Source organism: Vombatus ursinus, unplaced genomic scaffold, assembly GCF_900497805.2.
Source record: "Vombatus ursinus unplaced genomic scaffold, bare-nosed wombat genome assembly UNPS02015255.1, whole genome shotgun sequence".
In the NCBI taxonomy this organism is placed as follows: Eukaryota; Metazoa; Chordata; class Mammalia; order Diprotodontia; family Vombatidae; genus Vombatus; species Vombatus ursinus.
In genome coordinates, this window is record NW_020955033.1 from 25,692,830 (window position 1) to 25,707,067 (window position 14,238).

Consider the following 14,238-nt stretch of genomic DNA (forward strand, 5'->3'; position numbering starts at 1 on the left):
ATATGTTTCTTTTTCTTTTCTATATTCTCTATTTGAGTTCTGGTGTTTGAGTCTAAAGTAAAAAAAAAAATAATAAAGAAAGTTTTAAAAAGCATGCTTCCATCTGCATTCAGATTCCATTAGTTCTTTCTCTGCAGGTAGAGAGCATTTTTCATTATAAGTCCTTCAGAATTGAAAGAATCTTATCTAAATAATCTGTATTTCATAAGTGGGAAACTATAAGGATAAAATATTCTTTATAGTTTGTTTTTGTTTAAACTATCTTTTTCTTTGTTACAAGGTTTCAAGGTGAGTTGAGGGAACTAGATCTGGAAATGACTGTGATGTAAAAATAAAAGGCATAAAATAAACTTACTTTTAAAATAAATTTATTTCCTGTCCTCACTCCCACCCCCCCCAAAAAAACTTACAAAGCTGAATTTGGTGAATATTCCCCTAGATCTCGTCAAGTAAATCACTCCAAATTTACCAGAATTATTGAATGTTTTCACCACAAACGTAACAAAATGATGAAGAAAAGCACTCCTAGAAAAACACTCAAGTGAATTTTTTTTTTCTCAATAAACATTCTACAGAGGTATAGATGCTGCATTATTCCTTAAAGTAGTACACAAAAGGGATCTGTAGACCCAGATGAGGTCCCTAACAAGAAATTAGGGGAATCAGTTACCTTCTTCTGAGGTAAGATAACCATTTTGTTTATCAGTTACCTTTTTGTTGTTCAGTTGTTTCAGTGTGTCCAACTTTTCATCACCCCATTTGGAGTTTTCTTGGAAGAAGTACTGGAGTGGTTTGTCATTTCCTTCTCTAGCTCATTTTTACAGATGAGGAAACTGAGGCAAACATGGTTAAGTGACTTTTTGAAGGTCACACAGCTAGTAAGAATCTGAGGCCCAATTTGAACTTAGCTCTTCTTGACTCCAGGCCTGGTACTCTATCCACTGTGCCACTTAGCTGTCCCTATGTCCTCCAATATTATTAAAATGTAGAGAGTAATTTGCACAAAAAATCTTAATAGCTAACAACAATACTTGTCAAATTTTAATCATTAACTTTAAACTTTTAGCCTACATCCTCTATTGTCCTTATATCTGGGCTTGATCTAAGGCCTCTGACTAGAGGGAATTAAAAAAGATTTCTTTATCCACAACATATCTGCACAGGAGCACACATAGATTTGGAAGCCAAAGGAAATATTTCTTAATACTTTTTTATGGAGCATGCTTTGATAATTTGAATCTGTGACCTCACCAACGTGGGTCCTTCTTCCAGTGGTGTAACAAGCAACTCATTCATGCTTACTAGTCCTGTGCTACTACTCTGCCTTTCTCCATAAATCCTCCATAGGATGTCTACTCAGTGCACTAGGGGCCTTCCCCTAGATCTCTTAGCATTGCCTGGATAGCAAACATAAATTATCCATCAGTTATCACTCACTCTACAACATGATTGGCCTATCTTCTCTTCTGAGCTCTCTGATGACATTTTTAATGTTGCTTTTCCTAAAAAATTGTTTGCTGGTAGCATGTTATAGTTTGGTCATAGTCTTTTGTGTGGCCTGTAACTTTAATTCCAAAGACACTATGGTGTTCCATGACTTTGACATAGTATCAACATAAAAATATCAATGTTAAAAAGATGACCCTTCGTTTCAGAAAATTTGAGGTCACTAAAAACATTGTAGAGTTCATCAAAGGCAAGACAACCCACTTTCCTCTCCCTGTTCAATTCCAAGACCAGATAACTGTCCATCAAAGATTAAAAATATCTTTGTGTGTGTATATATCTATGTTATGTATATAATATACTCACTAATAAAAGGGATCTAAAGATTGGCTAGGGCAGCTAGATGGCGCAGTAGATGTAGTGTTGGGCCTGCAGGCAGGAAGATGAGGAAACTGAGGCTGGCTGAAGCTAACTGACTTGTTCAGGGTCACATAGCTAGCTAGTTAGCCTTGGAAACTGAATTTGAACTCATCTTCCTCACTCCAAATCCAGTGCTTTACCCACAGTGCCATCTAGCTGCCAAAACGGAAATGGAAGCATCTTAAGTACTTCCCACGGAATCCCTCTGCCATTTAAGATTCTGACCTTTGAGCACATCTCTCCCTGTTTTATGATTTGTTTGACATCAGTAATCAGAGGATCATAAAAACAAAGTTATCTCTGTTGACATCTTTCTGGGTATTTTGTGTGATTCTGATATATATAAGAACCACTTTGATGGAGGAGGGGCCTTAGAGTCTTTACAAATCAAATGCTTTTTCAAATAGTCAACAAACAATAATCACCATAGAATACTGAATTTCCTACACTTTGGATCATTATGTGACAAAAGGTGTGATATCCTATAGAATATCATTTGTAAAAGTCTTATTCCTTTCTCATACCTTTAACAAGGATGTCCCCTATGAAGAGAAGGGAAAAAGAATAATCATTTATATAGTGCCTACTACGTGTCAGACACTGCTAAGTGCGAGGGATACAAAAGGAGACAAAAGACAGTCCCTGTCCTCAAGGAGTTCACAATCTAATGGGGGAGACAAAACACATATACACAAACAAGTTATGTACAGGAATATTATTTCATTTAATCGTTACAACATTCCTAGAAGGTGAGTGCTATTATTATCCCCATTTTACAGATGAGGAAATTGAGACAAACAATGTGTTCAGGGTCACATAGCTAGTAAGTGTATGAGGCTACAATTGAACTCAGATTTTCCTGACTCCAGAACCAGTGATCTATTTATTGTGCCCCCAGCTACCTCATAAAAATTTAGGAGTAGACTACTTTCATAAAGATTTTAACTGAAAAAGTTGGCATTTCCATCAATAAAGTTTTCATAACTACCAGACTTAAGAAATATCAATATTTATTCTATACCTTTCTACCCCTCAAGCACTTGGTGTTCTCCCCTCTTTCAAGTGTCACTCTCAGCACAGGCTTCTTCTGGGTCTGATTCAGCCGTTCTTATCAGCACTGATTTCTTTAGTGCCATTTCTTTTTCCTCATGTAATACAATGAGATTTGTAATAGTAGAGTACAAATAAGTTGATTACATTGTTACTGATGGAGAATATAATTTCTAATAAAAAATTTGACCAATCTTTTCCTGTTTTTCATCTTTCCAGTTTCATCTTTAAAAACCTTCAGGATGATAGGGCTTAGATAAGTCCTTGCCAAATACTCTGAAAACTTGTTTTCCCTCCTATTCCCTGGTTCTCATTGTTTAGAAAATTCCACTTTCCTCAATTCAATTCACCAAACAATGACTAAGAGTCAAGTACTGTGCTGGATGCTAGGAATATGAAGATAGAAGCAAAACAGTACCTGCCCTCAAGGAGCTTGAAATCTATCCTATCTGGAAGATACTCTATAATTTATAGTCTAAAAATGCTGCTCTTGGTCGCCTTCTCTCCTCAAATAACAAGGAGATTAAATGTTTATTCATTTAGATAGTTTCTAGGTTCTATAAGCCTCTTCACTGTGGTACTTGATTTATACAAGTTAAATAGCTGTAGGAAATTGTGACAGAATGTCAGTGTATGTTCTTTCACCAGCTCCCCATTTTTCATCATCAGTAGCTTTTTAAAATTTGATTTGCTTCAAATGAATAACATATTTTCTCATGCTATTCAATTCTTCCTTTGTGAGTTTGATATTTACTATAACAAGTTGATGGTGAGATTGCAAACAGATAGCTGATTCATAAATGACTCACAAAGGTAGCAGTTCTTTCCTGTTTGTTAAAATACAATCAATTTCACTTTTTGTGATCCTGTTTGGAACTTGCCATGATCAGTACTTCTTGTCTCTTTTCTTCAAAAAAGTATTCATGATTAATTAAGCATGAGACTTCTGTATCTACAAGCCTGTGGACTCATATCTTACTTCTGAATCAAGTTTTCCAACATGTCTTTCACCATCCTCCCCCATGCCTACCTTCATATTGAAGTGTGGGCACAGTGTCCAAATATTGAAATATATGCTGATTTTAAAAATATTTTTATTGATAATTTTTCCTTTTTATATCACTAATTTCTCCCAACATCCTTCCCCCTCCCAGAGAGACATTCCATATAACAAATATTTTTTTTAAAAAAGAGGAAGAGAAAAAAATGCTGATTTTAATTTAATTTAAAATTCTTCCTAGAATTTCTCTCTCTTCATTCTTTACGATAGAAATTAGTGCATAAGCCACAATTATCTTCACAGTGTTCTTTTTTGCAAATGTTTATTGCGAACACCGCAAGACCAGATGAACAAGCATCCTATTATGTTTTTTGTAACCTCTGAATGCATGATAAAACCAACTCTATGAACTGCTTTATTTGTCCCTCCAAAGATAACCTGTGAGCAATCTGTCCATTTAGCTGCATCTCTATTTCGACATGTATTTTTGTTTCCTGTGAGAAATTAAAGATTTTTATGACAATTCCTATTTTTATGACAATATCTATATCTTGGTCATGAGACAAGGATGCTACATATCTAGCACCAATAGCTAAGTTCATGTTTACAGAAGGTGAGGCTGGAGATTCTCAGTGCCCTTCTGCTCCCTTTTCTCCCACTTTGTCACTACTACTGCAGAAATGGAAAAGGATCACAAAGAATGGGGGTCATTTTTAAATTTGTTCTTTGTTTTATATGTTGCCATCACCAAATGATCCAACTGCTGGTGATAAGCTTCTTTGTACCTCAGCCTGGCCCTCTGAAAGGAGACACAGTATTTGTGGCCAGTACCACTCTCAAAGCCTTTTCAGCATGGTCAAATGCTCCAGAGATTATACCCAGCTGTCCTCTAGCACTTAAGGTCACCTCTACATCATGATACCCTATGTTCTAAGGCGCACCAGGAAGTAATCAAGCCCACTTTGGTAACACTCAAAATAAATTCTTATTTCCATAACAAACATAGAGTAATGCATGTAGTATAATTAGATTGAGGGGTAGGATGAGAGAAAAAAAGTGCTTGATTTTTTTTAAAAAAGATATAATTAGAACTTGGAAATGGATCTCAAATGTAAACTTTAGAGCTAGCAGTTTATTTCAGATGAGATCTTTAATACAAAATAATTTGCCACATAAAGTACTACTCATAATATAATAAAAATTTGACAAATGACTCCTAGTTCAACTGTTTTATAACTAAACTACTGAGGAGTATCCTAAAGAATTCTTAGTTTTCTCTTTCCTTTGTTTGAGGCCCTAAAAATTCTAAGCCAGTCCAGAAAAAAGGTTGTAACTGAGAGGTACTCAATCAAAACCTTCACAACCAAAGGTTTGATTCTAATAAATAAGGAAGTTCTCATGCAGAATCTTATAACTAAAACATAAAGGGAACTGACACAAATATATAAAGCTAAAAGCCATTGGTCACAGGATATGAACAAATAGTTCTCAAAAGAAGAATTTCAGGGGGGAGCTAGGTGGCACAGAGGATACAGCACAGGCCCTGGAGTCAGGAGGACCCAAGTTCAAATCTGGCCTCTGTCACTTGACACTGACTAGCTGTGTGACCCTGGGCAAGTCACTTAGCCCCATTGCCTAGCCAAAAAAAAGAAGAATTGCAAATTATTAACAACCATATAAAGATTGCTCCATCACGTCATTAATGATGCAAATCAAAAAATCTCTGAGGTTTCACCTCACACCTAGCACATGGACAAAGGTAACAAAAAGGAGGAATAGTTGATCTTAGTAGAGTTGTGGAAAGATGCACACACTACTAATAAGTGTTTGTGGACCTAAGAATCAGTCTAGCCATTGGTACAATGCTAAGAAAGTGACTAAAACATCCATATCCTTTGACCCAGAGATTTCACTGCTTTGCACTTACTTCAAGGAAGTCAATAACAAAAGGAAAAGACTCCAGTGGTTGGCTGAAAAACATGATTAACCATTCTCCTCAAAGTAGTTAAGTAGTTAACACCTTTGTAGGGTGTAATTTTTAACAGTTATAGAGACAGATTTCTTTCTTATATATATTGTAGAGGTCCTTAGGTCCCTCTCATTTCTTCCCTTCTTCCAGTGATTTCATAGCAATCCAGTCTGGCCTATCTCCTCCCTTCTGAAATCCCTCTATTATTAACTCTGCAGCTATTCCTAGCCCTTTCCTCCCCAGCTCTGCCCAAAAACCATTTATATTTTATTTATATTTAATATATATATTTTTTTCACTAGATATTTTGGGTCTTCTCAAAATGAGGTGTCTGTATACTTTTTTAATCAATGATGGTTAAGCTAGGGAAGTGATAAGATTGTCTTTTATGACTGATGTGGAGTTAATTCAACAGATGAGAAACATTTTCTATACTGACCCTCCCAAATATCAGATTCACTTTTTGGAGGTAAAACAAAAAAAAAGTTAAACATACTAATATATAGAAACTTATAAACCAAATAAGAATTGCATATTAGTGTCACATTGACCTCTCACCATAAAAAAAGCAGTGTAACTTCTACCAATAGATAGTCCTTGACTAAAATAATGACAAATCTCCTCCATGAGACTGTGAGCTCTTGGACAGAAGAGACCATCTTATGCTCTTCTTGTATCCTCAATGCTTAGCACAGTGCCTAGCACATTAAATAGGTGCTTAATAAAATGCTTGTTGACTAAATGACAATTCAGTTAGAAGCATGCTGATATCTACCATGAAAAGAACCAAACATATAAAATAGATCAGGGATTAATAACCTTTCAAAAGCCAATAACTATTTGTTGTTGTTGAGTCATTTCAGTTGTGTCTGACTCTTTGTGACCCCACTGTGGTTTTCTTGGCAAAGATACTGGAGTGGTTCGCCATTTCCTTCTCCAGCTCCCTTTACAGATGAGAAAACTGAGTCAAACAGGGTTAAATGACTTGACTCTAAACCCAGCACTCTACCTACTATGCTATACATATTTGTAATGGGATTTGATTTTTTGCCTTCTCAATGGGCACCGGAGGGGCAGGAGAAGGGAGAGAATTCGGAACTGAAAATAAAATTGAATTTCAGAAAATTTATAAAATAAAAAAGGGGGGGCATGCCAAGGTTCTCACCACCTGCTTCCTGGGAGTGGGGATATCAAAGATAATAGATGACTATAGAAAAAAGAAAAGAAACTGTTATTAATATATGGAAAGAGGGTTTTGTGGCAACTGTCTTCCCTGCCCTGATTTCAGTCCACAATGACACACCTTTAGTTTTATGGATATTGCTAAACACTGATCTAGACAAATACTAAGACATACTGAAGAGGGGGGTGGGGTTGGAGGTGCTACTAGAGGCACAGAGGCACCCCAGGATCGTGGGGAAAAGCCCAAATCACCGGCACAGATCTGCCTGAATGAATTCAACTCAGATCTTCTTCCAGCCAGAGAAAAAGTTTATTAAAGATAAGCATATTGGCCAGACTCCAAAGGCACCCAAACATTAGTGATCTAAATGGGGTCAAAGTGGTCAGGTGAGGTGGGAGGCAGTCTAGAAAGCTCAGTATCTGAGTGGGGGCTGGGGTGAATAGGCCACGTGACGCCCGTGAGGACGTGCAGGCATGAGGGGTCTCAGCTTCTAAGCTTGAGAACTGCTCATCCTCAGAATGGGGGAAAGGTGAGTCTTAAATACAGACTGGGGGAGGGGCCATGCAGTTTGGAGTGACGGGAGGAGGGGTCCAAGGAGTGGCCAAGCAGTTTGGGGTGAGGGGAGGAGGGATCTAGGGAGATCTGGATGGGGGTGGCCAGCAAGCTGGGGCAAATGGAACACTGGGGCCTAGCTAGAATTAAGGGTGGGAATGGCCAGGAAGACAAAACAATGGGAAAGCCAGTTGATGGGGGGGGGGGTTTGGACCATTTGGAAAAAGGTCCAGGTGAGAATTTCCGTTTGGAATGTCTGAGTGATTGGAACAGACAATGACAATAGATAATCAAGGCAGCTGGAAGGGGAAGTTTGCTTTCAAAGGGCTTTTAAAGGGAAATAAGGCAGTTTCTAAAACTTTAAGGGTTTCCTGGGACCCGTAAACAAAACTGAAGCCAGCTTCTTTTTGGGGCCGGGGAGGAAAGATGTCTGAGAGAGATAAGTGAGTAAAAGTTTTAAGGTTTTTCTGCGAATTGTAGGTAAACCTCTTCAATACAACATTGCCTTGTTTGACCTACCCATTCTTCTCTGGTTTGTCTGATCCTCTTTAGATAGACAAATTGAGATATGTAAAGGGAAAAGCGAGGGCAAGGAGCAAGTTATCTCTGTATTAGAGCTGATTTGAATTCATTTCTTCAGCATTCACATTTTCATTTATCTTATCTCAGTCCATTCAGAAATATGGAGCTGTAGTAAACATGTAACCACTGAAAAGTTTGGCCTATTTACACAAGATTATAGGTTTAAAGATGAAAGGGACCTGGGAAGCAACTGAGTCCACTTCTACATTTTACAGACAAGGAAACTGAGGCATAGAGAGGTTAAATGACTTGCCAAGGATCACATAGCTAGTATGTGTCTGAGGGGGGATTTAAACCAAAGTCTTCTTCACTTCAAGTCCAATACACTGCCAACTACCGAGTAAATGAAACATGTCTATTGTCCAGAGTCCAGGGGTAGGGAACTTTTGGCCTTGAGCCCACATGTGACCCTCTAGGTCTTGCCTCAAGTGTAACACTTTGACTTAATCTAAACTTCACAGAACAAATCCTTTTTCAAATCCTGTCCATAACAGATGGACAAATTCTGTGTCATTTGGCATAGGTTTTCTTAATGTCAGTGGAACCTGGGAAGGTTCTCAACATGTTGATTGGACCCTTGAATGAATGAAAGCATGTATTATTCAAATATACTTAGGAAATTCAATCTCCTGCTGAGACAAAGAAGTTAAAACTAAGCCTTTTTAGCAGCTCACAGAACTCATGTTGTGCTGTACTGTACACAGAAGTAGCTCTACCCTTAAAAATCATAGGAGTCTAGATTTTGATTTGGAAGGGCCTACCTTCCAAGTCATCTCATCCAAACCCCTGATTTTACAGCAGAGGAAATCAAAACCCTTGATTAAGATATTAAGTGCCTTGCCCAGGGTCATATAGGTAGTGGTAGAGCCACTATTTGAACCCAAGTTGTTTGAATCCAAATCCAAGACTCTTTTCACTCTACCACACTGCCTCCCAACTTAGCCTACCATCACTGTTCTTTCCAACCCTTGCCTATTTCTCTGAAAAAACAAACAAAAAAACCCAACAGTATAAAATATTAAAGCTGAAAATGACCTTAGTGATAAACTAATATAACTTCTCCCTTTTGTAGATGAGGTCCACAGAGATCAAATGACCAGCCCAAGGTCATTCATCTTCATAGATATTACTAACAAGAGGAATTTAAAGGAAAGGCTGCTTATTGGTTTACAGAAGGCCTGCGCAACCTGTGGCCCACAGACAATCACAACCCTTGGGCAGCTTGCAGCATGCCAAAGAATTTCCAGTGGCCCCCGAAAAATGTTGAGAAAAACATCCTTTGTATGTAGAGGAAATCCTTTGCCGGCAGGTTGTACAGGCATGGTTTATAGAAATCCACAGGGAAATTTTATTAAATGATACTGTGATTTCATATTTTCACAAAAAAGATCACATAGACTCATCTAGATGGCTGGTATTGATGGGGTATAGGCCCAAGACAACACCCCCCTCAAAACAAATTAAAATAAAAAAAAAATAAACCCTTCCTTAAACTTTATTTGAACTTTTACCTAGTCAAGGAAGTCTAGCAGTCTCCAGAGGTTATTCTCATTTCTAACTGGCTCTTCCTTATCACCTACACCCAATCTCCCAATTCTTTGTTAACCCAATTGAAGTCTAGCTCTCCACAGGTCTATTACTGGCCTGATGGCCCAGGGTTATACTTTCCATCCTTGTTCTTATCCAGACCCCATTCAACCTCCCAGACATTCCCATCCAGATTCTCCCAGGACCCTCCCCCAGTCACCCCAGCTTCAAGATCCTCCCTAAACTCCTCCTCCAGTCATCCCAGCTTACTGCCATCAAGATACCCCTTCTCCCAGCCCCCCAGTTACCCCAAACTACTTGGCCACTCCTAGATCCCTCCTATAGTCTTTCTGTATATAAGATCCATCCTGGCCACCATTTAGGAGCTGAGACTTCCTCATGCCCACCCATCTTTATGGATGTCACAAATGGTCAGATTCCTTAAGAGTTTGGCCTCTATGGCTGATCTTTAATAAACTTAGTCTTTGGCTAAAAAGAAGGGTTGAGTTGAATTCTTTAGGCAGGACCTACATGTTGTGATTTTGGGAACTCAGTACTCCAAGCATCTAAAAACCTCAGCAGTATAACAATATTCCTTGATGCTTTCAGAAAAATAAGGATTTCACAAAAAACTCACCTGTTTCCCTCTTCTTAGATTTAACTTTAGGTTCAATATCTACAAGTAGTATATCCAGAGGTAAACTATCTGGCAAAATTAAGTATTGAATGTTATTTCCTTGAATACTGAGTGTTTCCAATTGTACAGGCTCTCTATTTTTCAAGGTCACTTTAACGGCTTTAAGATGTGTGTTCACATTGATATCCACTCCTGGGAAAACCAAAACAGAAGCAGATGATCAGAACAAAGACCAATTCTGCCCCTTTCTGGTTTTCTTACTTTAATGGATTTTGCTCTGTCTTGAGCTGTATGTTTAAGACCATAAGTATGGTAAAACCAAAATTTCTTCTAACCAGGAAATAATTCTTTGCTTAACTTTACTACTTCTGAGTATGTCCTACTCCTGTTATGATGTCCTTAATTATGACCCAGAGATCAAACTTTCGTCTGTGAGAGATGATCTCAGAGAATCTCTCAGGAATGAAGCCTCCTCAGGGAGTTAATTGCTTCTTGTTCTGTTGAAACACTTGCAGCTGGTTGACCTTGTAAAGAAACATGCTTTTCAACTTTATCAGACCTCCTCCTCCCTCTCTAAAACTATTTACTCTAAAAAAGAAAAAGAAAACGAAAACCTCCTGTCTCCAGGCAAGTTGTAAAAAGTGTCCTTGTTCTTTGTTGCTGGGGTAGATTGCCACGAATAGACTGTACCCTCAGAGCTTGCATTAATGAGCCCTGAGGAAGGGCGGGGAAGGGGATTGCGCTAGGACCTATATAACCTGTTGATCTGAACACACCCCTGCTCTCTTTGGTTGGTGCTAATTTTTTGGTGTTCTGAGGGAGCCCTTTCTCGAGAAAGCTAATAAATGAAATTTTCTTTTTGCTAATATCTCTGAGTTTCCGATTCATTGATAAGGGTCTCTGCACCCCACACAGCTGGATTGCAAAAACTACCATCAAACCTTTAAAGCATTTCCAGGAATAGACTAAATGAAATATGATTTGTCCTATTTCTTTATGTCTAAATCTTATTTTCTGTTTCAATGATCTAAGTCAAATAGCCAACCAAGTTAGACCTTTGCTTTTCTTTCCTCTTCCTGCCTATCTTTTGTCTATTTTATCATTAATCCCTAATAAAAAGAGACGTGAAATGGAGCTGAAGTTTAGACAAACATGTCCTTCACAACCTTTCAGTAGCTTTGGTGATGGATTTGACAGGCAGAGACACTTCTTGTCTAACCTAAGGCATCGAGTTCACACCTCCATACCTGTGATTGTTCCATGCACCTGGATTCCATTCTTCAATTCAATAGTTACTGTTTCATGACTCAATTTCATCAAAAACCTGAAAATTTAAATACATAAAATGTAATCAAAGCACCACTCCACAACTGCAGCCACCAAGATAAGTCAACTATGGCCTGTTTTTCACCTCTACAAAACAGTGATTAAAAAACCTTTTTTTAAATTGAATTCAGTGGTCTGTAAAAACCACTATTTGCATATGAATGGCTCTGGGGAGTGGGATGGATGCATGGGAACTATGTCAGAAACAGAAACTATCAAATTTTTTTTTTAAAGTGTGGACTGTGAAGCCACTAATATCAGAAACAGAAAACATAATTTTTTTTAATGAGTGCTTATGATTAATGTGAAAATAAGTATGTTTAATAGGAATGTATATGTAGAGCCTATATCAGATTGCATTTCGTCTTGGGGAGAGGGGAAGAAAAGGAGGGAGAGAAAATTTAACTCAAAAGTTTGTGGAAGTGATTGCTGATAACTAAAAATAAATCACTTACTTAAAAAAAAATACAAAGAGTGGCTTGTGAAGCAACTGATGCCAGAAACAGAAACTATCAATAAGAACTTTTTTTTTTTTAAAGAGTGGCTCGAGAAGCAAAAACCATGCTTGGAAGCACCTTCGGTCTCGTCACTCTCCGCACGCGAACCTGCTGGGGGCGCTCGCTAGCGCAGCTGCGGGCCCCGGCGCAAGGGTCAGAGCACGAGGAGGTGTGATAGGGCGGCCGAATCCGCGAGTTGAGCTCTACAAACCGAGCCTACGGTCGACCCCCAAAAAAGGCGAGGTCGGGAGAAGGGAAGGACCAAGAGGCGCGAGCGCGAGCCCGAGGATGGGGGGGGGGGCAGGAGCACGAGCCCGCGGCTGCCGGACGGACCGTTGATTGAGAGCCTGCAAGGCGGGTTTTTTTCTAAGCTGGGCCACTTTGTGTGTCCACAGTCCGGGGACCTCTACTTCACCCTGCCACTAGTTTACACCTCACGAGCTTCATCCCCGCGGCGGCTCGGTCTTTGTAAGCAAGCCACTAAGTGGGGCGAAAGTGAAGGGCACGCCCCCAAACGCCCAGCCCACTGACCCGGAAGTAAATAGCGTGCGACCCCGGGCCCGAGCGGGATCGTTCTTCTCCCTCTCTCCCGTCGGAAACGACTCAACTCGTGAACTCTGAATCCTCGAAGAGGGAGTTTTACTTAAAACTCTTTTTGAAAAACTGATAGATTTTATTTAGACGCAACTGGATCATCTCAACCCAGACTACTCTTTCAACAGCACCAGTTGAAATCAATTTAGAGACATTTTCAAGGGTTACTTTTAAATTTTAACCGACCTTGGAAAAAAGTTAAAAGAAAAACCACCTCACCAAAATGGCAGACTCTCAGATAGTTGCCCGAGCACCCAGGGTCACAGAGCATGTATCAGAGCTGAGACTAGAATCCAAGTCTTCCTGGCTCCCAGGCCAAGTTTCTATCCAGTAGGCCTCATAAAACGGAATAATGAACAATCTCTCAAGTCATTAAATCACTCAAACCCTCAGTTTACTGATCGGTAACATAGGGACAAAAATAATTGTACTACCTACCTCACCGGGCTGTTGTGATGAAAATGCTTTGCAAAACACAAGACTATATGTGAAATAACAGTGTGGAGGCAGAAAAAAGCCAATGAGTTTACTTTCTAATGGGAGAGATAATGTGTACATACATAGGTATATAAAAGATATGCAGAGTAGATGAAAAGTAATCTTAGAGTAAGGGGTTCCTAACGTTTGTTATAGATCAGTTTGTCAGTTTGGTAAAGACTCTGGGCTACCTTATCATAATGTTTTAAAATGCATCAAATAAAATACATATGATAGCAAAGGAAACCAAAGACAAGGGACTGAAAGAGGTGCTCGGATAAAGGCATGTTATTTGCAGATTCTGCTGAGCCTCCTGGCAAATGGTGTTGATGTATACTTAGGGAGCTTCCAGAAGCTTTTCACAACAGCCTTGAGTAGGAAGTGATGTGTTCCAGGGTGTCCAGGACTAAGTAACAAGGAACTAGAGAATATTGAGTAGGAAAGTGACAAGGTCAGACCTGGGCTTTAGAAAAATCATTTTGGTAGCTATGTGGAAGATGGATTAGAATGGATGGGGCTAGGTGTTAAAAGTCCAAAAAGTAGTTCACAATACACGGATTACAATAAACTTTTTAACCATTGCCAACCTTTTCGCAAATACACGCACAAACATATTTGTGTGTATTTATGTATATGTGTGTATGTGTATAAATATAAAAAAACATTGCCCTCTAGTGGGATGATTCAGTAATACTACTGTGGTTTACTTTAATACAGCATCACACTTATTTACTGTATTAAATATTCATTATACTACATTTATGCTGTAGGTTAAAATCCCATAAAATATTCACCTGAATTTTGATAGAATTAATAGCCTATCACCGAACATGACTTCTAAAGGACCCACTGTGTATATTTTTCATTGTATAGCCTGTGAATTCTGTCTCCTTGGCTAATTTTTCTAATAAGAACCATGTGGTAAATTAGTGAAAAGCAGAATACTCCTTTAAGTCAATGGTACAAACTCAAAGTGTT